Here is a 27,833-nt window from a genome sequence, read left to right as displayed (position 1 = left end):
GAGTCTCTTATGGTTTGTCTTCTTCTATGTTTTTATCTTATTTTTCCTTCCCTTCCCCTATGTTCATCTGTTGAGTTTCTTAAATTCCAAATATGAATGAAATCATATATTTGTCTTTCTCTGACTGACTTATTTTGCTTAGCATAATACCCTCTGGTTCCATCCACGTTGTTGCAAATGGCAAGGTTTCATTCTTTTTTTTTTATCACCGAGTACTATTCCATTGTGTATATATACCACATCGTCTTTATCCATTCATCAGCCAATGGGCATTTGGGCTCTATCCAGATAACTTTTCTTTTTTTTTTTTTTTTAATTAAAAAAATTTTTTTCAAATATAATTTATTGTCAAATTGGCTTCCATACACCACCCAGTGCCCATCCCAACGAGTGCCCTCCTCAATGCCCATCACCTACTTTCCCCTCTACCCCCCCAACCCTCAATTTGTTCTCTGTATTTAAGAGTTTCTTATGGTTTGCCTCCCTCCCTCTCTGTAACTTTTTCCCCCCCTTCTCTTCCCCCATGGTCTTCCATTAAGTTTCTCAAGATCCACATATGAGTAAAAATATATGGTATCTGCCTTTCCTTGACTTCTTTCACTTAGCATAATACCCTCCAGTTCCATCCATGTTGCTGCAAATGGCAGGATTTCATTATCCAGAGAACTTTTCAAAGAAACACTTACTTAATGCTTAACTAAATGCCTGCTGCTATTAAAAACACTTTTTGGATGTTAATTTAATGCTCATTAAACCCCATTAGTAGGTACTGATATTATTTTCACTTTACAGAGGAGGAAACTAAGGCAAAGAGAGGTTGCAGGAGAGCTAGTGAGTGATGGAGCCAGTGTCTGGACATGGGAAATCTGGCTCTAGAGTTTATTTTTTCACTACTACCCTCTGTTGTCTCTCAGGTTGCTTCTTTATCTTTTCAATCAATGTTCTAGAATCAGAGGATGAAAACTGGCCCATGAATATGTTTTATATGGCCCATTCACAACCCAAAAGTTTAGAAAATTTACAGAGAAATCTGGATTTTTTTTATTTCTTTTGAAAATGGGAATGCCAGACATTATTAAGCTTATGTTTCCAACTCAGCCACAACAACTGAGCCACAATTATCTGTATGGATAAGGCACACACATACCAGTTTGCCACAGTCTCCACCACTATAGACCGTAGCATCCAAGCTCTTACAAGTTTGTGAGCTTGTGACCTCTATTTTAATTGCTATGTGTATGGACACTACTCTAATACATCAGGGACCAGTTCCAAAATGTGTTCCTCAGTCTTCTAGATTCGTAATGTCCTCATTTCTTCCTGTAACTGTAGTTCTGTTATGTGTCCCAAAGATAAAGACTGAATGGAAGTGAGTCACTCCTTCTGGCCTGGGGTCCCAAACTCCCGTTGTTCTGGAGAAGGTTCTAGCCAAGTGGCTGATGTCATGAGTTGATTGCCCACAGTGAGCTGGAACAGAGGACGTGCCAAACTTGCCTCCAGTAGTGAAAATCAAGGTTCCAAGGCCAATACAGGGCTTAGGTCTGGAAGGGCATCACAGAGGCAACAAGTTCAGAGTTGTGCATGGGAGTTAAGAGAGTAAAAACCTGAAAAGAACTCAGTAGGAGGTGGCAATAGAGGAGGCACTCAAGTCAAGAAGATATGACTCCCTTGAAAAAGTTATTTAATGTCCACTGAGTTTACACTGCTTCATTCATATAAGGAAGCTGATGCCCCAGCCTCATAGCATTGCTGTAGGCCATCCATGGAACAGTGTGCTCTGAGTGTTGAGTATGGTGCCTGGCATGATCCATGGTAACCAAAAGCACCCAGGAGGTCCTGAGTGACCACTGAGAATACTAGTGAGCATTTGCAGTTTGCCGAAGTGAAGAGGAGTTTCTTGGGGTGTGGGTGGGGTCCAGAGAGTTCTCAGGGGAAAATCCGTGATAGAGATTGATTACTCATAACCTAAACATGGTTTGATACCATGTGTTTTATTTTGATTTTTAATTTCTTGTTTATATTTAGTTTTATTTTCAAAAGAAAATGGGCCAGAAGAGAAAGCTATGGTAGATCCATGGGTGATGACCCTAAGTTCGTTTGTTTGTTTGTTTGTCTTATCACGACTATTTGTATTTTTTAAAAAGTTTAGTTAGAATGCCATACACTTTCCTCTCTTTTTACACCTTCAGATATGGCAAAGACAGTGAGTCTATCAGGTGCACGTGACCTCAAATTACCTAAGATTTTGCATTTTTTCATTTCTTTTCTCCCTTTTCCCCTCCCTCCCTTCTTTTTTTACAGCAATTCACAAGTCTTATCTAATTCAGCATTTCCTAAAATGTAAACCAAGGAACACTAATCCCACCAGATATTCCAGGAATAAAATGGCTTTATAAATAAATTTGGAAAATGGTTCATGCTTTATCTCCTGCTCTGAGATTTGCTACGAATGTGAAAACATACACAAAGCTTTGAGCTGCCTTAAAGTTAAAAAAAAAAAACAAAAAGCAAAAACCTTTTAATCCAGTATTTCTCAAATGCAATTTTCCATGGAACTTTTCCTTTCTGATGTAAACGCTGTTAACACTGCTGAGTGCACTTGGAGGACTGTTCATCTAGGTCCACTCATTAAATGACTTTCTAACCCTGGAACTGGACTGATTATTATCATTTCTGCTTTCCTTGAAGGTGTCACACTCTATATTTATAGATGTATCTTAACTCCCAAAGACCTAACTTAAAAAAAGAAAATCAGAATAACATGTCTTCTACTCTGTGCTTCACACATCTTTGAAGATATAAGGCTACGCAATGAGAAAACTCACAACAAACATAGAAATTGTTTCAAGTCTTTCATCATTTTATCTTATATCTTGTGATGGCTCGAGATACTGTTTTATCTTAATTTGTTTAAACATTCAAGAGTTCTCCAATAACCTGTAGGTTCACGTATTCCTTTTCTTCCCCAAGTGGTCTTGCATTTAGGGAAAGCATTAGCCCAGTACAAGTTTTACTTTAGTGCAAGTGTATAGCATTTTTTTCCCTCACAGCCTCTGCACACATTTGTACTTCTCTTTCATCATTTACTTATAGAAAATATGACCTCTTAGGAAGCATTTAGTTCCGTGTTACGTCCATTTACATAGCAGGGCAGCTGGCACGTCCTGTCTGTATGTGGGCAGCTATGTCCCAGTAGCCTGAAAGTGCTTTGACTCAGGGTTCATCTGGGTTATGCTTCCTAGAAGAGCTTCCAGGCTTTAGCCCAGAGGACATAGGACTTCAGATACAGAGGACATAGGACTTCAGATACTTTCCTTTACAGGGCAGGTGGCTGATGCCAGGGGCTGTGGCACTCCTGTGGCTCTAGGAAGCCTAGGGCCTCTTCAGTGACAGGTCCCTCGGAGTAACACCCACCAGAGCTGGACTGTGTACATGTTCAGTCTGAAGACCTTTTCAGTCATGACAAGGGTTTGGCTAATCGGATTTGAAAGGTACTTTAAATATCATCTGGAAAAAAAAAAAACTTAAACTTTTTATTAGTTTTATTGAATGTAGAAGAACATCCTGAATTATGTAGGCAGTTGGGCAGCCACAAGAGAGTGTCTCTGTCTTTAATATGAATGTATTACAGTGCGTTGCTCAGAGCCTCGCCTTTTGTCTTGCTCTTCCTTTCAAATTCCATGTCAGTCATAGTAGCAGAGATAAAAGTTGGCATGAACTTGTCTTTGCTCACTTATAATTCTGTCCAGGGCAGGTTTACGAAATGAAATGAATGGTTCTTTCCATCATAGTGGCTGTGTTGGCTAATTTTAGAAAGATTAGAATGCAGGAGACTTCCGTTCCTTTGCTAATGTGGCCAGGCAAGTTGCTAGTGTCATTAAACAATAGTTAGTGAATTTCACCTTGACGTGTTTTCTGGTCTCCTATCTGGAAAATGAGCAGGAAAATGAAGACCTTTTGCAGAGTGACATTATGAATAATTGACAAAAACTTTATTATGGGGCACTTTACAAATTAAGAGCTTTATATCCAGGCTGAGCATCAACATATAATTTTATTTTATGAAAAAAACCCCACCAAAATGGTCACAAATTCTCAGCCCACTTGGGATCAGATACCAAATTCCACTCATTCGTCTTACAATTTTTAGAAGCAATATTGCAGAACAATATTTTTCAGGCTGGATTTTATCTTTTTCTTATCTTTGTTAATGTCAGACACAGGTAAAACTTCGAAGTCAACATCACAGACCGTACTCCTTTAGCACAGAAAGTAGAGAAGGGGCTCAGTGAAAGAAACTTTTTAACTCTCAAGAGCAAAGAGCACCTGAACGCTAAAAATCCTAGGAGCATTTCAGTGTGACTCTTCATGCAAACCCACAGACTCTGGAAGCCATCACTTTTTTTCTAAACATAATTTCCCCAAACTTAGGATAAAATACTTTTTAGGTCTGGAGAGCATCTTGAACATGGATCTTCTGAGGGGTCTAACAGCTTGCTTATGTCAATAGTTCAGCAAACCTAGAACATGTTCAGGATGTCTTGAATTCCCAAACAGTACTTTTTCTCAAGTTTTCTCTTGCTCCTTCATCTCGGAGTTGCATCATGGTACTGAAACCAGTCAGTTTTCCACATGTACCTTCATTTCCATCATCCCATAAGTTGGTCCCTGTAGCTCCCTGGTGCTCTGTGGAGGTCCCAGGATACAACAGGAAGAAAGGAGGTTGCTGACCCTTTGCATTCTCTATGACTTATTTCACGAGAATAGCCCCATTTGGGGATGTTTTTCCCATGATGCTTTCTTAAAATAAGGACTCCATGGGTTTAAAATGTTTGCAAAAACCAGAAAAACCACATGGTTATCTTGTGCAGTATCACTTACCTGACTTCCAAAGTCTCTTTATGTCAACTTTGGATCATTTCTCTTCTTTCTTGAGACGTTGCCTTTCTTAGACTTTTATAATGCATATTCCTCATTTCTCTTTTGTACCATGGATAATTCTCTACTATTTACGTTCCTCGTATGGACCAGAACATTTCCCAGCATCCTCTTTTCATGTAGGATCACTGTTTCTCATGAGCTTAAATAGACCTCTTATTTCAAGATTTCTAAGTTCAACCACATACCTCACTCTCCCCAGTACTCCCTGATCTAAGTCTTTCTAAAACAGTTTCTCAGAATGCCTGGCTGCTATTAACCCTCAAGCCTCTTGTGTCTCACGTTCACCCAAGAGCAGTGTCTATTTCCTGTCTCCACAGTTGTACCGTAAGCTCCATGAGGGTGGGAAACATATCTTATATTTGCCATCTCCACATCCAGCACTGGGGTCTTTAAAAATGGTAGGTGTTTTAGTTAAGAATTTCGTTGGCCTCAGGGACACTGGGTGGCTCAGTCAGTTTAGCGTCTGAGTCTTGGTTTGGGCTCAGGTCATGATTTCCCAGTTCGTGGGATTGAGCCCTGTGCTGGGTTCTACACTGAAGGCATGCAGCCTGCTTCAGAATCTCTTTCTCCTTCTTTCTCTACCCCAACCCCCACCCCAAAATAAATTTAAAAAAAGAAAGAATTTCATTGGCTACACATAACACAGATCCCGAAACAACGGCTTACATAAATTACAGGTTTTCCTTTTTTCACATCATCAGAGGTCTAGAGGTAGGCAGTCCAGAGCTGGCACAATAGCCCATAATGTCATCAGGGACCCAGGCACCTTTGTCCATTCAAGCATTTTTAGCATTTGCTTGTCACCTGTGGTCCCCATGTGGCTGAACCCCTCCAGGCATCATGTTCACATTCCAGGAAAGAAGGAGGAAAGTGAGAAATTTCTGGTGGACAGACTGGTTGGTATAAGATACCAACAGAGAAACATTCAGCCAATCCCCTTTAAAAGGCTTTCCTGGGGCGCCTGGGTGGCGCAGTCGGTTAAGCGTCCGACTTCAGCCAGGTCACGATCTCGCGGTCCGTGAGTTCGAGCCCCGCGTCAGGCTCTGGGCTGATGGCTCAGAGCCTGGAGCCTGTTTCCGATTCTGTGTCTCCCTCTCTCTCTGCCCCTCCCTTGTTCATGCTCTGCCTCTCTCTGTCCCAAAAATAAATAAAAAACGTTGAAAAAAAAATTTAAAAAAAAAATAAAAGGCTTTCCTACAAGGGCCACCTGGTGACTTCCACCTACATTTCATTGGTAAAACTGTCACATGGACATTTGTAGCTGAAAGGTGTCTGAAAAATACAGTGTTCTTGAAGCTAGGTATGTTATTGCTCTCAATAAAATTGGCATTCTTCCAGGAGGTGAAAGAGATCATGGACATTTGGTAGGCAGCCTGCAGTCCTTACCAAGCTAAGGATACAAAAATCCTGCTTTTGGATAGGATGGAAAGCCCCCCGCAAATGGACTCTGTTGGGTACCCAAAAAAGTAGTTTTCTTTTTTTTTTTTTTAATTTTTTTTTTCAACGTTTTTATTTATTTGTGGGACAGAGAGAGACAGAGCATGAACGGGGGAGGGGCAGAGAGAGAGGGAGACACAGAATCGGAAACAGGCTCTGAGCCATCAGCCCAGAGCCCGACGCGGGGCTCGAACCCACGGACCGCGAGATCGTGACCTGGATGAAGTCGGACGCTTAACCGACTGCACCACCCAGGCGCCCCAAAAAAGTAGTTTTCTAAGTGTGGTCCCTAGACCCAGACACAGGCTTTTCGCCTCCTGAAATCATTAGAGAAGCACTGTTCTAATGGCTCAAGTCCAGCAAGATAACCACCCAGGCCCTTCCTTCCCAGAAATTCTGGACCTATCGCTTGAGTCATCGTTCTGTCGTTCATTTAACAAACACCTGGTTGGGGCCCACAGTGTAGCAGGTACCGTGCTGGGTGCTGGGGCCACCATGGGCAACAAAGATATCATTTGTCATCAAATGGGAAAGTATGCGTGGAAGTACTTTATAAGCCTACTTCTATTTAAGAATCAGGTAGTATTTTCTTTCCTCCATCATGTGGAGTAAACAGTGCACAGGGAACAAGCACCCTGCACAATATTGCCAGAATTAGAACTCACTCCTGCCAGCATCGATGCCATTAGCTGAGTTTGCTATTCTCTTTTCTCTTTTGATGGTGGGTCTCCCGTGAAAGAACGTTGCTCTTAAACTTAACAAGAAACCAAAGAATTTAGCGTTGCGCTTTGGACAAGTAGCACGTGATATTGGTAATTCAGCTGATTCTCAGCCTCCCTCCTGGGTGTCTGAACATGAAGCCAGTGTCTGCATCTGTCGTCAGGACCTAAGGGACTGGGGCGCCTGCGTGGTTCAGTCAGTTGAGTGTCTGACTTCGGCTCAGGTCATGATGTCGCGGTTCGTGAGTTTGAGCCGTGCGTCAGACTCTGGGCTGACAGCTCGGAACCTGGAGCCTGCTTTGGATTCTGTGTCTCCCTCTTTCATTGCCCCTCCCCTGCTCATGCTCTGTCTCTCTCAAAATAAATAAATAAAAAGTAAAAAAAAAAAAAAAAAAAAAAAAGAACCTAAGGGACGAGGTAATAGAGCTCCAGGTGATGCAAATTGCTATTAACCAGGCCTCTGGGAGAACACCGGAGACCATGCGCTTTCCATCACTTGCTTGCCTCTCTTAGCCTGGGATTTAGGAAGCAGCAGGAAAAGGTCCGGATGCTTAGGAACAGAGACCATCCGTCAGAGAGGGTTGGAAGGGTGGGAGAGAACAGTGCCAGGCCTCACAACTTCAAAAAGACATGCAACAACCATGGCACATGTTAACAGCTGTTAAATCCTAAGAGTGTGTACGTGGGTGTTTTGTATTTTTCTCTGTACTCTACGTTTTAATATTTCATAACATGTAAGAAATTTAAACAAAATCCTTAGAACAGAATATTGTCTTGAGATGATCAATGTAACACAGAAAGGAAATTATGGTGAATAAAATATCCACGGCCCTAAAATTATGGACAGAGATAGTTGAGTGTGTGTGTGTGTGTGTGTGTGTTCAGAAGCTTTAACATGCCTCCACACCTCTGTAGAATGTTTAAGACACAGATCGCTGACTCTACCTAGTCCTGACTCAGTAGGTCTGGAGTGAGGCCTAAGAATTTGCATTCCTAATAAGTTTCCACAACGAAGAAATCCTAATGATTCCTTGTGGAGTAGATGCCACGTGCTCTTTTTGCACTGATCTGGATTGGTTGAGTTCATTCATTCAACCGATGTTTAGTAAGTATCTACTATGTGCTGAGGACTATGTTCCATGTGGTAGACATGCAGTTTATTATTATCCACTTTCAACTCCTTATCAAGAAGTAATTGTTAAATACATTTTATGTTTAGGCCAAAAGATGGGAAATTATTTAGATGCTGAGGTAAGCTGTTGTATGTTATAATAGCCAATCAGCAGGCGAGGGGAACACCCCGGAAAGAGGGGCATATGAAAACCTTGCTTTTTTGTATATAGTAATTAATAATGATTGTAGATAAGTTTCCCTTTCTTGTCTTCCCTTCAGCCCCCTCCTAGTCTTTTCTCTCCTCTCTCCTTCTTTCCCCTGGATAAATATGGCTGATTGACTAATCTAATAGCTCTCTCAATCACCTGCTTCCTTGCTGCCTGTGACCAAAGTTTCTGGAAAGCCAGATATTTGCTCTGCCAGATTCCATGGCAGCCAGGGCTGGCCACATGACCCAGTTACGGCCAATGAGACATAAGTGGGAACATACTGGGGGCCTCCTGGGACAGATTTTGTTTCTATATAAAAGGAGCAGGAGTAGGAGGAAGATCATTGGTACAGCCTTCTTCCCTGTCTTCCTGCCTTGAGGGCAGGCATGATGTCTGGGGTTGTAATAGCCATTTTGTGACCAGGAGGCAACAAGCATTAGGATACCGAATCCAAAGGTAATAGATTGGAAATAGTGAAAGAGCCTGTTTTTTTGTGACTTTTTTTTTTTTTTTTACCAGCTGACCCAGTATTAGCAAACTACGTATGCTCAGACTTTGTAATATTAGTGAGAAAAGCACAGTCTTATTTGAATACTGGTAATTTCTGTCACCTACAGAGGAAATAATTCCCAATAGATACATCCACTTCTCTCTTTTTGTCTTCTTGTCATCTGCCTCCCTTTCTTCTTTGTCTCTTGCCTTGTCATGGGCTCAATTGCATCCCTCCCCCCAAATTCGCATGTTGAAGCTCTAACCTCTAGTCAGAGTGTGACTAGATATGGAGATAAAGTCTTTGAAGAGGTAATGACATTCAAATGAAGTCATTAGTCTTAATCCAGTATGGGTGTCCTTAAAAAAAAAAAAAAAGGAAATTTGGACACAGAGATGGAAAGAGGAAAGACACTGTGAAGACAGAGGGAGAAGATGGACATCTACAAGCCAAGGAAAGAGGCCTCAGAAGAAACCACCTTGGTGACACCTTTATCTTGGACTTCTAGCCTCCAAAACTGTAGACAATAAATTTCTGTTGTTTAAGACACTTAGGCTATGCTCCTTTGTTATGGCAGCCCTAGCGAACTAATACACACCTTCCACCCCTTTTTTCACTCTATTATTTCCATTATTTATTTTTCTTTATTTGTCATACACCCCAAGGGGTGTATGTGGATACATGTATGCGTGCGTGCGTGCGTGCGTGCGTGTGTGTGGTATACCCAAGGGACACCCAAGAGTGAGGAACCCTTGCACCGGGGCCCCTCTGCAGATTTCTCTTCATGTCTCCTTGGCCGGAGTTGTGTCACATGTCCCTGTGTAAACCAAGGGCTGAGAACTGGAATGGGACCACCATAACTGATATGGGCCAACAAAGATTTACCTTCTTTGGCTGGGAAGAGAGGCCACCTCCCTTACAGCTTGTAGATGCTCACAGAGTGACGGGGATAAGGTCGTCCACAGGGTCCCGGAAGAAGAGTGGTTGTCATCCAGGGTGATTTCACCTTCCTACCCCTAACTCAAGGGGCGTTTGGGAATGTCTGAAGATATTTTTGGTTGTTAAATCTAGGAGCCAGTGGAGAGAGTTGCTATTGGTATTTGGTGGGTAGAGGCCTGGAATGCTGCTAAGCATCATACAAAGCAGTCCCCTCAACAAAGAATTATCTAGCCAAAATGCCAACAGTGCCGAGATTGAGGAACCCTGTGTTAGAAGAAGGGAAGAGGGGTGGGGAGTGGGGGGCAAGAAGCAGTGTCTGCAGTGGATGAAACTACGTGTGCAGCACCTCCTTGTGAGTCTAGCTGGGTGCCCACTGCAGCGCCCCTGAGGGTTGGAAGCTGATCTGATTAGACTGGCCAGCTGGCCCCGTGTCTACACCTGTGTGTCAGAGGCCCGAGTGAACCAGAAAGATTTGTACAGACTAAAGTTAGAAAAGAGAAAAAAAACAAATGATGATTTGGAGATGAATTTGAATACGCCCTTTTAGAACCTCTGAGACTGCAGTCGACACATAAACAGAACTAAGAATATAAAAATATGGTAGTCTGTCACTCTTGTCGCTGGTTTTCACCACTCCGGTTATAATAATGCCTTAGTCACTGTGTTGAATTCATGGGATTTGATATTTAAAGGACAGTAATGAGGAGCGCTTGGGTGACTCAGTTGGTTAAGAGTCTGACTCCTGTTTTTGGCTCAGGTCATGAACTCTTGGTTCATGAGCTTGAGCCCCACATCAGGGCTCTGTGCTGACAGCATGGAGCTTGCTTGGGATTCTCTCTCTCCCTCTCTGCCTGCCCCTCCCCCACTCATGTTCCCCCCACCCAATAAATAAACTTTTAAAAATCTTTAAAAAAATAAAATAAAGGACATTAATGACCTTGTTTTAGTATATTGTTAGTATATACTTAAATTACTTTTATAATTTTGCAGAGTAGCTCTTTAGGCATCGTAATCAATGATGAGGTTTTTATATCCACCCATGTGACATTTTACCATACGTAATAAATGGTATAATAAAATATATTTGTGGTTTAAATAATACCTCAACAACTTTTAAACTTCTTTGCAAACATTAAATATGATTTATATATGTGAATGATAGGCACATTTGTTTCTACCAAAGGTAGCTAGATTTAAACAAATCAGTACTGTGACCTGCAATTTCCTTTGCAAATATATAATTTGTCCTGTTTGCTTTATGGCTGCTGTTTGCATGATCACATTTTTTTCCTCAAATAAAAATGAAAGAAGTGATATAGAAGATGTAGCCAAATTGGCTTACAGTTTCATGGAGTCTGATTTTGTTAAAAGTGATCATGTACTTACTTTTATGTATGTTATAATGTATTAGCTTTCCATATAGTAAAAAGTCCATAGTTAGCTTAAATTGCAAGGCGTTTCCTGTTTTATAGGCTGCACTTTACAGGGTCTACTCAGTGTCGCTTTTGCTTAAACAGTCACAAACAGCTTGCCTCCGACTTCATTTTTTAAAGAATCACCACAAATATATTCATTGGTACGTGCTCCTGTGCCTTCACGTACCCTTTTTTTTTTTTTTTTTTTTGCAGTTACTTCTTTTCTTTTAGCCAGTGTCTAGAAGCCCGAACCAGGATTGCGTTCAGTCTCCAGTTTATTATAGACCTATGGTCTTCACAGGAATATTCGTTAAGTTTGAAGATGCTCTAACGCTGTGTTTTTCTATTTAGTTGCCTATAGATGACAGATCATGATGTTTTACACATTTGAGAGCACTTCATTTCCTTATTACATGGGCATATTTCTCATGGCTCTAGGCTCTTTACTATTAATAGCTGTGGAAGATACGCTATACATCTAATTTAACACTGCCTGGGGTGACACAATTGGTTCTCGGTTATTTGACTGCCAACATGTACAGCTTGTGCCACAGGGAGTCTGGAGCTAATTGGCGAGATCCCTGCCCTCCAAGACTGAATCCAAGTCAAGCGTCTCTATTTTCCTCTCAGCAACCTGAGCATTCCTCATTACTCCAACTTACCTTTGGTACAGTGCCATGACTGAAATAAGGAAGGCAAGCCACTCATTTTGACTATATTCTAGGTATATTTGGCTTTATGCATACACATCGTTGTGGAATATGGAAGCCCTCAGGGGTGGCTCCTGAATTTCTACATATTTAGGGACCGCAGTATAGAAGAAGGCTGAGGAACTTGTCTTGAATGCATGTTTGCAGAGCAAACGTGTATGATACCAACTGTATTTTTTATGACAGCTATTTGATTGGGGACAGGAGTATCAAGCCCTCTGAGTCACCCTTTAGTAGAGCCACTGGTCATTCTCCTCATGGAAAGTCCCTTTTGTTGCTGCCAGTGAAGGCCAATTATCTTAGTATGGCCTTTTAGATGATAATATTATCATCATTATGTCATTATAATATCATTATGATATCTCTCAAGCCTTACATCCCATTGTGCTGCCCACCCCAACCCTCCATGTAGCTAAACTACAACTGCACAGGGCTTGTGACCATTCCATGAACAGGACACACAACGTTTTCTTTTCCTCTGTTCCTTAGTTTTTGGGAATTCCAAAGTCTAGATTCTCTCCCCTCCCCCACCACCTAGGCCCTCTACCAAAACCCAGTTTAAACTCTACTTCTTCTTTTTATTTTTATTTTTTTCCAGTTTCATTGGCATAGAATTGATACACATTACTGGATATGTTTAAGATATGCATCATGGTGGTTTTGACTTACATATATTGTGAAATGATTACCACAGTACATGTAGTTAACATCCATCCTTTCATGTGGATACAATAAAAAGAGAAAGAGGGGCACCTGGATGTCTCAGTTGGTTAAGCATATGACTTGGGCTTAGGTCACGATCTCGTGGTTCATGAGTTCAGCCCCGCGTCGGGCTCTGTGCTGACAGCTCTGAGCCTGGAGCCTGCTTCGTATTCTGTGTCTCCCTCTCTCTCTGCCCACCCCCCCACTCATACTCTGTCTTTCTCTCTCTCTCAAAAATAAACATTAAAAAAAAAGAAAGAAAGAAATGAAAAAAAATGGTGTGATGAGATCTCTTAAGATTTACTTTCTTCACAACTTTACTGCATGTTATATGTTGTCATCACCAGGCTGTACATCACCTTCCTAGTACCCCAGTACTCATTTGTCTTAAAACTGGAAGTCTGCACCTTTTGACCACCTTCTTCAAATTTCCCTTCCTCCTACCCCCTGCCTTTGGAAACCACAAATCTGATCTCTTTTTCTATGAATTTGAAATGAAATCGCTAGATCATATGATAATTCTATTTTTAATTTTTTGAGGATCGTCCGTAGTGTCCCATAATGGCTGTGCCAGTCAACAGTCCCACCAACAGTGGGCAAGGGTTCCCTTTTCTGTTCATCCTCGCCAGCATTCCTTAGAGGCCATTTTAACGCTCACCAAGTGATCTCTCATTGTGTAAACCCCACTTCTTCTGAGAAACCATCTTCAACCCTCCCCACACAGACTTAATTATACCCTCCTTCCTGTGTGCTGACGACACTTCCTCCACTTCGCTGGTCACCACAGACCTGGCACAGAATTCTAGTTGTCCAACAGACAGCTTTCCTCAGCACTGGACTGTGAACTCTTTGAAGGTAGGGACGTTATCTTACTTACTTCGATATCACCAGTGCCTTATATGTTTTCTGGCTTTTGGCTGGTGCTCAGTAAAGGCATGTTGCATTAAGCTCTCACTGTTACTGTGGTATCCTATATTTACCAGCATTGATGTAGAAGGAGGTGTTACCCAGTAGCCTGGTGAACAGGTAGCTAAAACATAAGCATATATGTGCTGAACCATTTTCTGGATAAAAAAAAAAATTAAGTATATCCCTGCCTCAGTAAAAGGGCCTAGAATGTGCTTCACTTCTTGACTTAGGAATCTTGTTGTGAGCGTTAGTTATTACATTGAGCTCCAATATTATCCATGTTCTATTACCTATAAAAGTGCCATGAAGTAATGCTCTTTAAGTAAAACATGCATATTGACAAAATAAAGCAGTGGTCCATCCAATGACCCTCCAATGAAACACCAAATATTACTGTCAGATTTTGATCTCAGTGAATGAATGAGGGGTGACTTCGCTTACGAAACATCTGGAGTACACTGATCTTACCCTAGATCATTTAGTGTGAACTTCTCCAGAATTTTTCCTGTTTCTTGAAAGTGTTAATTTTGGGGGGAAAGTTTTAAATACTAATGACCACAGAAAGCTATATGAACTTGAAGTATATTACCTTTTTTTAAACTCTATTAGAGAATCAGATTGTTGTCACAACAAAAATGGCTACATACCATACCAATAATGGCTCACCAATTGACTTTGTATTCCTTTTATCCATCCAGTCATTCAACAATTACCACATGCTAGACATTGTGCTAGGACCTGGGCACCTAAGACTGAACAAGATCGATATGACTCCTGCCTCAAGGTCCTCATGTGGAGAGAGAAGAGACAGAGCAGCACACAGAATTGCAGCAGAGGATATGTTTCTGTTTTGAGACATTTACCAGCCCATAAAACATTAGCCACCTCTGCCAGCTCACTTGACATTCCAATGAAGTCTCCATCACTGGGTTGAGAGACTATCATAACCCAGACAAGGGCCAGTTGCATGCTCTGGTGGCAGGGATCAGGGTTTTGATGAAGATCCACAGTGATCTCTCTGGACTTGGTTATTTTGGGTATTTTTGCAGGTAGGTGGGAACGCTGGCTAAGGGAACAAGATTTATATTTGTAATCTCAGTGGTTTGTCTGTGGAGGAGAATGGTGACGCCTATCAGTAATGAGAGGGGGTGAACACCAGTGGGAGCCCCAGTGGCAGTGATTGTGTCCAGATTTAAAAAAAAGTAGGAAGTAACGTTTGCTGTTGAAAATTGGAGCCAAAGTTCCTACTTGGGGAGTTCCTAGGCACATTTTGTTTATATAACAAGATATGATGGACTTGCATAGATATCCAAATGTTAGCAGGTAATAGAATTAAGTGGTTTGATTTACATATATTGGTCTTTGTCACGTGTGTCTTACACTAATGTTTACTTATTTATTGGGTATCTATTGTACACAAAGAACCATGCTAGATACTGAGAAGGTTCTGTTTTATTCTCAGTGGGTTTATAGCTCAGGAATGGCATCAACCAAAGACAGGGCATGCAGGTTCAAGATCACAGGAAGAATAGCAACTGTGAGAAAGCATATCTTGGTTACTAATGGGAAAATAAGATTATTGTTGCTCTGGGGTGTTGTAAAAGTACATCTCAGTGAAGCAATTGGCAATGGAAAGTTCCCCCACATCTTGGTACAAGAAGGATCCCTTAACTCTATCAAAGCAGCAGGGTTGACAAAGCAGGTGCTGGGCTTGAGAACAACTGTTAGAGGTCACACTAAAAATCAAATTTATTAGAGATTTTTGAAATTAGGGTTATCTACATTTGATATATAAAAATTTGATTTAACTAATAATTATTTTGAATCTACCAAGATTCTTCTCTTCGGGCCATGAAGGATTTCATTGTATATTCTTCAACACGACTGAGACTAACTTTAAGACTTAAATACTTCCTGATAGACACATACAGAGAATTAAGAGATTGGGCCAACCTAGTTTTGCTTTCTTAACGGTAATTTAAAATTTAGAGCTGAAAAAGTTGTCTTACTGTGGGATGAATGAAGGCTTTTACTGAGATTGTTCTAGTCATGAGGACTAATCATGAAATGTTAGAATTGGAAATGAGCGGTGATGTCTACCGGGGGTTTTCAGATGTTGTTTAGCCGAAGAATCCTTTATTTAAACAAAATTTTACACCGAAGTGTGGTATGTCAGAGAGACAAAAGTGGAGTTGGATATGAGGACTAATGTCCATTGATTTGCTCCATTTGAGTCTACAAGGGGTTCCCCGGGACACAGTTTGGAAACTACTGCTGCAGGCCTGTTTCTACATTTGCCCAGGCAATGGGCAAATTGTGAAGGCACCAATGCCCAGGAAAATAACTAAATCTCCCTGTGAGTACTGCTCAGAAGCAGAAAGAGGTGTAGGTTCAGATACTTTGACCTATTTCATTGAACTTTCCTCCGAAAACTGAACACAATTTGCATATCTTTTCATTTGTGTTTCTAAATGCCTGTGTCCTCTGAAACTGGGTCACTGTCTGATTAGTGATAGTAACGGTGGAAAAGAATGACTGCTGTGTCCCGGGCCAAGAGAGAAATAGGTTAAATCCAGTGTGTCTTTCTTAATCCCCTTATTGTACTTGACTGTATTCATCTTTGCTCTTCAAATAGAAAAAGAGAAGCTTCCATGAGCCATAGCCCGGCCTCCTCCTTTCAGTATGAAATGTAGTTCTACATTGGATAAATAATGTTTATATCATATCCATGGATTTATTATTTTCAGGAGGAACTCCATGTCTTTGTGTGAGACTTTCTATGTGATTCTGGCATCCAGTAGTAGTGCAGGTTGGATCTCACCATGCTTTTTATGAACACCAGGGATCCTTTGTAGACCCCAGGTGAGGCCAGCCTTTGTGTTGCGAGGCCTAATGTGATTCTGCCTTACCACTGTTCAATATCGTTCTATAATTTGTCATCTTTGGTCACCAGGTATGTTCGGTTGAGGAGACTCTGGGTGACAGACAGGTAGCTGTTCACCAACTCTTCAGGCTCCTCCTTGTGTAGCCTAGATTTGTTTCTGGGAAGATGTCACGGCTAGCGAGAAATGAGGTGACTTGTCCAAGATCTCACAGCGCATGAGAAGCAGAGGCAAGCTCAGGACTTGGGCCTCCAGATGCTTTGACCAGCACCTTCACTGCACTCACCCACCTCTAACCCTCTCCGATCAACAACAGGTGGAAGTGATAAAACCAGCCATATTGAAAAGGAGCCCTGTCTCAAAACCCTTGGTACAGTTTAACTTGGCCAGAACCTGGGCTGATATCAACCTAGTCCTTCAGGAAGGATGGGTAGACAAAGTGTCTTCAACTCATTTTCCCCATCACGTTTCTTCTATGGGTTCATTGTGTTATATTATTGGAGTTACTATTCGGGGGTAAGGCATTGCCCCACTGTTCAAAGACCTTGTTCAAATGCAAGCTATTCCTAGAAGGGATAATGCTATATACATGCTACCCATCGGTTTAGATCCCTTTGTTGCATTAGTCAGCAGCCCAGAAGGATGGGGAAGGCTTTCAAATGGGTTTTTGAGCAGATCAGTACCTAAAGCAGGGCCAGCATGGAGTTCCAGTTGGGATAAGGAGAGGACTGAGGAACCAGGAAACTGGGAAACTGAAGGCCCGGCAGGTGGCCTAACCACACCTGGTGTGTGCACCGAGCACGGAAAAAGCCTAGTTGCTGGTGGAAAAGATGTTTCCAGCAGAAGTTGAAGCCTGGCTCCCATGAGCTCAGGCTTTGGGCATGTTAAGCCTACAGGCTTTTCCTGGGCATCTGGGTGACAGTCGTCCTCTCAGGGAGGCACTGGCATGTCCTCACACATCAGACAAGTGGACTGTAGAGAAAGCTGTGACGTACATGTGGTGATTAATGCCTCTTGCATACACTTATACACCCTCCTTCCTCTGTGCCATGCTCCCTGTATTTCCTCCAGCCAGTTCTGAACATATGGACCCTGGCACCATTCCAGCATTTACAAATCTTCCCCCCCCCCCCCTCCCCAGAAGACACCAATAACGTCCCTTTTCTACCTCTTCCTTGCCAGTTATGGAGGGAAGAATGGACTTACCTTCCCTGGGGTTATTACAAAACAATGGTCATCTGTCCCAGGTGGTCAATTAACTTCCTATAAATTCTTACAAGTCACAGAAGCCAGTCTCTCATCCAGAATGAGAAAGTTGAATGCCAGCTTTACCACTCCCAGATTCATTCAGATCAGTTGCTTTTCTCGTCTGCTGACTATTCCTTTCAGCCCAAACTTAAGGTAAGAGAAGGGGGACGGTTTTCCTCACTCTTTGAGAATTATGAATTTTATTTTAAATTGGGATACTCACCACCTTCAGATACCTCTCTGCCTGTCTGTCTGTCTGTCTGTCTCTCTCTCCTTTCCAGTTTGGATAACAGTTCAGCCTCACGATGTCTGAGTTGGGGGCCAATTATTGAATTTTCCTGAGGCAACAGCATTCTAAAAAAAAAAGCAAAAGAATTTCATTTTCATTAGTCATGGGGAAAAAAGGTGAATAAATATGTAGACATTGGAGATCCTATGTGCTTGGTTAAACTAACCTATTAACAGTCCTGGCCAAAGCAGATTAGACAGTCTGCTGAACTGGGTTAAGGATAAGAGACTTCACTCTTTAGATATTTAGCTTTTCTGTATTATGTTGCAGCATTTGTTGCTTAACCTTTTTGCACCATTTTGAATAGGAAAAAACTGCTGCACGAGAAGTTTCTTTAGAAGTCATCTAACTGCTTGCTACTCAAAGTGTGTCCATGCAACGGACAGCAGCATTAGCATCCCCTGAGACCTTGCTAGAAATGCAGAATTTTAGGCCCCACCCTAAACCTACTGAATTCGAATCTGCAATTCAACAAGATCCCCAGGGGATTTGTGTCTTGCATTAAAATCTGAGCTGCACTTGGCTAGTCTGACTCCTTCATCTGACATATGGGGAAACTGAGGCCCGGGCAGATTCTCAGAGTGCAAGGGGAAGCTGTAGCAACGAAGAATCTTAAGAGCAAGCTACCATGACCTTGTAGTCTCTCCTGATGCAGGCTGTGGGGTGGGGGGGTGGGGGGGTGCGGTGGTGGTGGCTGAAAACCGATGGTTTGCCAAGCTGGGCACTTTTCTAAAAATAACAGTGAAAGACTTACCTCTGCAGGACAGATATGGCTGACCTGGTCATTTCAGATCTGGCAGGTAAATGATGAGTCCCCATCTATTCAGACCCCTGGCCATGACCAGGTTCTCAGGGGTGACAAGAACACAGTTGTCTATAAGGAATCTGGAGGTCAGAATGCACAATATTTATGTTGGAGTTTTCACTGTTTATATAAGGAAAAATCCTCATTAATCTCAAACATGTCTGTTGTTGAGTAGGCCCCTGGAGTCAGGTGTTCCTTTAAAACAACAAACATAACCTATTTCTCATATTTCAGGTTTGATGCAATTGCTACCTGAGGCAGCCTAGTTCTTTGGGGGCTATGTTAGATTTTATTTTCACTGTAAATAGAACCATAAATTCAATAGACTTGGTCACCCATGTATTGATTCTAACATTTTACTGTCATTATGAAAAGGAAATTGTTTCTGATTGTCGAACTTCCTATGTGCTGGGAAACAACAAAAACAATTATTGTGGCGGAGCGCCTGAGTTGCTCAGTTGGGTAGGCGTCTGACCCTTGATTTTGGCTCAGGTCACAATCTCACAGTTCATAGGATTGAGCCCCACGTCCACCTTTGCACTGACAGTGTGGAGCCTGCTTGGGATTCTCTCTCTCTCTCTCTCTCTCTCTCTCTCCCTCTCCCCCTCTCTCTCCCCCTCTCCCTCTCCCTCTCCCTCTGTGCCTCCCCTGCTTGCGTGGGTGGGTTCTCTCTCTCTCTCTTTCTCTCTCTCTCTCCTTTTCACTCAAAAAAAAAATTGTAGAAATCAAGATAAAGAGAATCAAATGCAATGTACTTTTGAGGGCAGAGAAAGAAGATGCTTTGTCACATGTATGGGTCTCAACTCCCTGCCTTGGGCACAAGGGTCAGGCTATTAGAGACCCCATAGGAGGCCCCTGGGTTTATGGGCCTGGAGATTGAGAAGGAGGGAGAAGGGGAGAGGAGTGTTTCTTTCCACTGGAGGGGATAGAGAAAGGAGGATTTGCATTTCTTTGTTATTGAGGGTGGAGTGCATGTAAATGAGATATAACCTACCTTCAAATGCAGACCAGATGGAGAAGTCTGGCATATAGGAACCACTCCATATATGTTCTTTCCTCTTTGGTCTGGAGAGTTGTGCTGAGGAGACAGCCCTGGCAAAACCTAGAGGCAGATCTGGTTTGTTCAAGAGGACTCTTTGTTCAACAGGACTTTATCTGTACTGGCAAACATAAGGGAGAATGTTTCCATTGTTGCTGATAAAAGAGACACTCTAAGAATCAGGGCTGCTTTGTGAAAATCTTTATGCCTCTGGAGTCCTGAGAAATTTGGACTTCTTGACAAGGACTAGGGCTTCTGTGGGTTCAGGCTGAAATGATGGGAGTGGAGCCCACTGTGAACCATGGTTGGTCATCTAATTCTGCAGTATTCTAGATGAGGTCAGAAGGAGTACATGGCAGTTCCCACTGAGCGGGCTGTGCTGAGGGCTCAGTGGGCTTGACTCCTGGGGCAGAAGAGAAGATGTCTGGGGGGCGGGGGTGTGGTGTCTGTGACCTCAGGAGGTGGTTCTCGGGGTTCATGGAAAAGGCTACAAAGCAGTCATCTACTCAGGGTTTCAGATATCCTTTGGTAGGTTTCGTCTATCAGGTTATCGCAATTCTGATTCTCTGGGGAATTGGGGATTGCTTTGAGAGTGAGTGCACAAAAAGGCAATGGACTTAGGTTAAGATAATTTAAGTGACACAGGTAGACAGATCTTCCTGAACAGTAAAAATCATTTATTTCACTGCTGTGGCTTTTTAGTTTACAGACCATTGTCTTGGCAGGCTTATGAGGAAATTTCCCTCTAAGTGGCTAGTACTCTTCCCACTAGATCAGTGGCCCCTAAAATAAGTGGCCCACTATACTCTAGAGAGTACACAAGATAATCTACTGCTTGCAAAAAGAAAATTATTTAGGTTTTTTTTTCTAAAAAATACAAAAGAAGAAGTGAAAAAGCAAAAAAAAAATTAAGCTTTACCAACATTTTAAATACGGACTGAGCCTAGCACATTCTGTCATTTTTTTGTATGTCAGGCATCCCTGCATCACATATTCCCCATGTGGTCTCCCGAGGATTGAGGGGCTGCCCACATCCCCGAGGGGCAGAGAGACCCCCCCTGGCTTGCTTGTCCACTTTCAGCACATTGCTTTACATTGCCCCGTGTTTAACTTAAAGATTTCATTGTCTTCCTTCCTCTGACAGAGTGAACAAGCAACTTCCAGAATGATTCTTGCAAAGAAATGATCAGTGGGGGTAATGTTAGTGACGCAAGCACGCACCAAGCCCAGGAAACAGCCAAGCGATGTTTCTGTTACTGCTGGTGTATGCTCATTGTCAGCCATCATACAATACCGAAAACAACCACAATCTCATCCAAGCTAGCAAGTTGCCAAAACATTTTTGCAAAGTGAATTACCTTCCCTATTCTTGATGATGAATGTCACCCAAGTATCCATTGTGTCTTGTAATATAAGCTCAAGGACATTAGGAAGTTACTGTGATTAATAATTCACTTAAAAACTAAACACCTAGAACATGAAACAAACCTCTACAGTTTACCAACCCCCCCCCACCAGTGGTGGGTAGAGACGTGTGATTCTCAACAGTACTTTATTGTTTTTTAATGTTTATTTATTTTTGAAAGAAAGAGACACAGAGCATGAGCAGGGGAGAGGCAGAGAGAGAGGGAGACACAGAGTCCAAAGCGGGCTCCAGGCTCTGAGCTGTCAGCACAGAGCCCAATGTGGGGTTCAAACCCACGAGCCGTGAGATCATGACCTGAGCCAAAGTTGGATGCTTAACCGACTGAGCCACCCAGGTGCCCCAGTACTTTTTTTTTTTTTTTTTTAAGATTTTATTCTTTTTAAGGAATCTCTACGCCCAGCATGGGGCTTGAACTTACAATCCCAAGAGCAAGAGTCACATGTTCTGCCAACTGAGCCAGCCAGGAGCCCCTCAACAGTACTTAAAATGTTTGCCAAATTTACTGACAAATATTTAAAAGCCTCTTTTGAGGGGCGCCTGGGTGGCTTAGTCAGTTGAGCGTCCGACTTCGGCTCAGGTCATGATCTCGCGGTTTGTGGGTTCGAGCCCCGCGTCGGGCTCTGTGCTGACAGCTGGGAGCCTGGTGCCTGCTTCCGATTCTGTGTCTCCCTCTCTCTCTGCCCCTCCCCCACTCATGCTCTGTCTCTCTCTGTCAAAAATAAAATAAACATTAGAAAAAATTTTTTAAAAAAGCCTCTTTTGAGATTTTTTACTTGTTAGTAAAAAAAAAAAAAGCCTCATATGACTGGGTAAATACTTGCTCTTCCTGATGCTGTTAAAGATGGTTGAAGTAATACATAAAAAGTATTTATAGTGACAAACAAAATACCTTTGTTTTGGTGAGCTCATACTATTGGAATAGAAGAAGAAAATATTGCAGGATGTCTGAAGAAGCAAGGATCAGAACAGATGATGCAGTGTGGGATGTTTGTTGTGTAGTGGTATAAAAACATGTATGCTGTCAATATGTTTCAGCCTAGAGTATTTGCTAGATTCTGTTTTAATAATTCAGAATTTAAAGAACCACTTTACGTTGTATGTGTGTGTGGGTACGCCTGTGTGTGCATGTGTGTGTACCACATAGAGGAAAATGCACTGGGAATGATATATCTTCAACAATTAAATTGCTTCTTTAATTAAAAAGTGTTTTATGGAAAACTTTAGGTGAATATGACCACCGAGATAAAGATAGGACCAAATGATTCATTCGCTGAATCATACAGAGGAAAGCTCTTGTAACAAACAGTTAATGCCAGAAATACACAAAATGTTACAGGATGTAACTAACATAGGTTAACTTTATAAAAACCAGGCCTGTAAAATATAGTGGAGTCTTTATAACACTGTGGAATAAAATGGATAGTGACCATGAAAATCTTGTGCAATGCGTAAAGGCTCCCTATAAATCCTTTAAGTTATCTTCTGTCAAAATATTATAAAGGAATTGTTGGACTCTAGGTGACTTATTCATTTTTCTTTTATTAAAAGATGAGACCCAATAGGCTGACCTTTTATGCAGTGACAATTAGGCTATCTAGAAAAATAGCTTTTGGAAAAATTAAAATTAACACTTAAAACTGTCATGAAGAATCAAAGTGGGAAAGAGACCTAATAATCATTGTCTAATTAACCCATGAAGAGTGTGACCAGGGGAGTGGAGTATTTGCCTTCCTAAAGCCCATTGCCTCCGGCTAGGTTGTGTGTCCTCATCTTTCACTCCCGTAATACCCTGTGTAGACATCCACCCATTCATCCACCTATCTTTCCATCTATGCATCCTCCCATCCATCCATCCAGCCATTCATTACCCTTCCATCCGACAAATATGTGTTCATCATTTACTCGATGTCAGCATTCTAGATAGTGGGTATACAAAATAGACAGTGAACAAAACCATCAATAATCCCAGCTCTCAGGAAACTTACATTGTACACAGGGAAAATACATCACTTTAAAAAATGAGTAAGACATATAATAAATTGGCCAATGATAAATGTTATGGGAAAAAACAAAGGAGAGAAAGATATTAGGTTGTACATTGCAGGGAATACACTGCAATTTTTAATCCAGCAATCAGAGGAAGCATCACTGAGAATGATGCGGGAGTCAGCATCATAAAGAGGTTAAGAGCGTGAGTCCTGCAGGTTCTGGGGAGAGAGCTTACGGCACAGAGGGAACATTAAGGACGAAAGCCCTGAGGAAGGATTGTGCTCTGGGTTTAGTTAAGGAGGAGAGGAAGCAGTTAGCAGACCGGCAGAGTCTTGGGAGGCTTGCAAAGATTTTGACTTTTACTCCAAGTGAGATGGGAAATCCCTGGTAGGTTCTGTGCAGGGGATATGACTTGGTTTGACATGGGTTGTCACAGGATTGTTTTGGCTGTGTTACAGAGAATAGACTGAGTGGGGTGTCTTAGTCTGTTCCGACTGCTGTGACCAAGTGCCAGAGACTGACTTGGGTGGCTTGTACGCAATAGAAGTTGACTTCTTGAGGCTGGAGGTCTGAGATCAGAGTGACAGCGTGGCTGGGATCTGGTGAGGATCCTTTTCCAGGCTGTAGACTGCTGACTTATCCTGACACTGTGGAGAGCAGAGAGGGGAAGCGAGCACTCTTGGGACTCTTATAAGAGCACTAATGCCTTCGGGAGGGCTCCACTCTCATGCCTCATCTCATCCTAAGCACCTCCCGTGCAGCCCACCTCCTACTACCATCACATTAGGGGGTAGGGATTCAACATACCAGTTTGGGTGGAGGGGGGTTCTATACAAGCATTCAGTCCATAACATGGGGCCAGTGCAGAAGTAGAGGCCTGTTAGGAGACAGTGCAGTGATCAAGGTGAGAAATGGTCCAAATGGGGGTGGTGGAAGGTGATGGAGTTAGTTCTCAGTCGCCATGTTATATTGAAATCATCTACTTATTATTACTTTTGTCTCCTCCACCTGCCCATTGCATTCCTGGCACCTATCACAATGCTCACTCAGAAAAATCATAAGGGGCACCTGGGTGGCTCAGTTGGTTAAGTGTCTGACTTCGGCTAAGGTCATGATCTCAGGGTTCAGCACAGAGCTTGCTTCGGATCCTCTGTCCCCCTCTCTCACTGCCCCTCCCCTTCTTGCATGTGCACGCGCTCTCAAAAACAAACACACATTTTTCAAAAGGGGGAAAATCATAAAATCTCCTTTCAGGAAATAAATTGTGCCCATCTGGGGAGTTCTACAGAACTAAATCTCAAGTTGTGAATACAAGGTGGTTGAAATAGAAGATGCAATTTGTTTAAGAACTAAAGGAAAAATTTAGTGGTTGACAGTGTGTTATTATGAGGAAGAAGATGATTGGGGGAGTATATTCTTGGTCCCAGAGGCTGATTTTAAAGGAATCCTTCCTTTCCCAGCACAGCTCTGGGTATTTGGGTCAGACATGAAACCATTTCAATGTAATGTAATACTTGGAGCCACAGTATTGCTCAATTCCAGGACATGCCTTTCCCACCGAATGCAGCATGGATCCTTTGAGTGGCACAATGTGGTGACGATCTATGGGTATCTATGTATCTGTATCTTTGGGAAGTTCTCCCGCCATTGGAGGGTGTCACAGATCCACATGATCACAGAAACAAGGCAGAAGCTGTAATCGTAAATATTAATCTTAAATACTATTGGTTCCAGGACTTGTTAGGCTGGATAGTTACAGTAAATTGGATAGTAGCTTCTAAGAGTATCAGGTCCGCACCCCCAGAACCACCAGATGTGGAAAAGGGTGTTTGCAGGTGTGATTAAGTTAAGGATCTTGAGGTGGGATATTATCCTGGGTTATCTGGGTGGGTCCTAACCGCAATCGTGAGTGTCCTTGTAAGTGAAAGGCAGAGGGGGATCTGACACAGAAGAGAAGGCAAGGTGACACAGGTGATACTTTAGTGACAGAAGAAGCTGACAGCTACCGAAAGCTGCAAGTGGCAAGGAACAGAATCTCCCCTAGAGCTTTTGGAGAGAGCTTGGCCCTGCCAGCAACTTTATTTTGGCCCAAAAATACATATTTCAGTCTTGTAGCCTCCGGAACTCTAAAAGAATGAATTTCTGATGTTTTATGTCATCAAGTTTGTGGCAATATTGTTACAGCAGCCGCAGGAAACTAATACACTAACAGAGTAGTGAACTAAGCTTTCATCTATTTCTTGGATAGCTATTTATACACCAAAAGAACAGTTATGTGGTCTTGAAATTTCTCTGTGAACATTTCAGCAATGACTCTGCACAAGAGTGCTTTTGAAGCCGAGGCAAGATGGTTTACGGGGTACCCCAATATCTGCTCAACTGCTAACCAAAAACCCTTCTAAATTAGGCTGTGACAGTTTGTTTGCCAATAAGCGCTTTTATAAATAGTAAACAGTAGTTGAAAGGAAAATATACTACTGAGCCATCTTGCATTACTTACTTTATGGTTAAAATTCGATCTATCCAAAGATTCCAAAGCATCTACATGCATATTCATGTCTCTCTCTATCTCTCTTTCTCCCCTTCTCTGTCTGTCTGTCTTCCCCCTCTCTCTTTCCCTGAAAGAATTAAGAGCAAGAGTAATTTGCACTATTGGGCACGTAGCAGATGATTTTACACTACGCATGATGAAAAATCTAATTAAATATGATTTTCATCTCAGCTTTACTTGACCTTTCTTCATCCAGATACATTGCTGACCCTCCAATCTAGGAATCCTGGGAAGATCCGGGAAGTCTTTTGCAGAGCAAAACACTCAGGATGGTAAAGTGCTCTTAGCTGAAATAAATGCTCATTACTGAAATTCCTGTAGTCTCCTGAAGTGTTGTGGGTTTTTGTTGTTGTCTTTTTTTTTTTGGGGGGGGGGGGGTTTGCTACCATGCCCCATTTAGGAATGGAACTTATTACCGAAGATAAATAACCTGATTCCCAGGGTTCAGCCTTATTGGGTAGACCATGAAGGCATTTCTCTTTGGGGTCATACCATATCCCCATTTATTTTAGATGCTGGGGTAGGGGCTGGTCCCAGCTATTAATAGAACCCCATGAACCTTGGAAATATTTTATCATTGTAATTCAGTGATTTTCTCTGACTTCCAAAGGCCCTCAACTCTCTCCTCTCCTCTCCTCTGATCACATTTCATGAGCTTACATTTCTGGAAACAAAAACCATAAGGGAGATAGTCTCTAGTTAATATCTTTTGGCCTTGAGATCTAAATCCTCTAAGTCAGGAGTCAGAAATCTGTGACCTGTGGCTAAATCCAGCCTGCCTCCTGTTTAACTTTTAAATAAAGTTTTATTTGAACACAACTATGCCCATTATTTATTGTCTAGGGCTGCTTTTTTGCTGTTAACAACAGAGTTAAGTACTTGGACAAAGGTCGATAGGCCTGCAAAGCCTAAAATATTTACTATCTGGCTTTTTACAGAAGGTTTGCAGATCCCTGCTCTCAGTCAAGAGAACTCAGATTCTGCCTACTGTTGTTTTGTTTTGTTTTGTTTTGTTTTGTTTTGTTTTGTTTTGTTTTGTTTTGTTTTGTTTTGTTTTAAGGGAGAGAGAGAGAGAGGGAGTCATTAAGGGGCAGAGAGAGAGGGAGCCGGAAAATCCCAAGCAGGCCCCGTGCTGCCAGCACAGAGCCTGACCCAGGGCTCAAACCCATGAACTATGAGATCATGACCTGAGCCAAAATCCTGAGCCGCTAAAGTGACTGAGCCACCCAGGTGTCCCCGCCTACTTTTTTTTTTTTTTTTTTCTTACACAGAGGTGTGAAAGCATAGCAAGGACAGAACTGAAATTAATGACTTGGCACATTATCCTGCCATAGGATAACCTGCCACTTAGCTCCACAGCTTCGAGGGAGTCTGACTTAACTTGGGGGCCCAAGTATGATCGAGATCCAATTCAGAATGACCTTAGCTTCTTTCTTGAGCTGTCGTAGTCATGGTGGAAAAACACCTCCTAAGGATCATATTACTCTCCATTTATCCACATTCTGTGGTGGCCCAGACCCAACGAGATTACTCAAGAATCTTCCTTCTGTTGGGGCTGCCCCTCTGTGTCTTTATAGATGTTGTCACACTTCCGTAGCCCTCAGGCTGTTCCTTGTATGAATGCAGTGACTGGTGGATCCTCAAGGACAAGCCCTCTAGGCAAGGAGCCCTGGCACACTGTCCTGTGCACACTAGAGGTAGAGGAGCACCCTTACTGAGTGCTGACTTAATTGGATGACCCAGCCTTCTGCTCAGAGGTGACAACAGATGCAGGAAGTGATCTCAGGCTTGCCTTTTGGGAAGTGCTGCTGGAAGACAGTGTGGCCTCTAAACCTGGAGGGATCGCTGCAGGGTAGGATATGACTGTCAAGTTCTGCAGGCTGCATCCGTGGGCATAGTCAGCTGAGACACTTCACAAAGAAGGGAGAGGAAGGGAAATGATGCCAATATAATTGCCTCTTGGAAAAGATTCCCTATCACGTTTCAGAAGGAAAGTTCACTATGAATGATGCTGGCACTT

General features: G+C 42.3%; 1 protein-coding gene and 1 long non-coding RNA gene across 3 annotated transcripts in view; one reads left to right on the top strand and one right to left on the bottom strand.

Annotated features, from left to right (window-relative positions):
- The window catches only part of NCALD (neurocalcin delta), a 274,929-nt gene that overhangs the window by 145,500 nt on the left and 101,596 nt on the right, over positions 1-27,833 (top strand). The gene's annotated exons all lie outside the window — the stretch shown is intronic.
- Positions 1,046-20,189, bottom strand: LOC121042798 (uncharacterized). Its single transcript, XR_005796451.1, has 4 exons — positions 19,803-20,189; positions 18,758-18,888; positions 17,938-18,068; positions 1,046-3,927 (listed from the first exon to the last, which is right to left on the bottom strand). It is a non-coding gene; the product is annotated as an uncharacterized LOC121042798 (long non-coding RNA).

The sequence above is a fragment of the Herpailurus yagouaroundi genome, unplaced genomic scaffold (genome assembly GCF_014898765.1).
Source record: "Herpailurus yagouaroundi ecotype Mexico unplaced genomic scaffold, PumYag 186, whole genome shotgun sequence".
NCBI lineage: Eukaryota > Metazoa > Chordata > Mammalia > Carnivora > Felidae > Herpailurus > Herpailurus yagouaroundi.
Note: the sequence above shows the minus strand (reverse complement) of the source record. Positions and strands in the feature narration are given on the sequence as shown.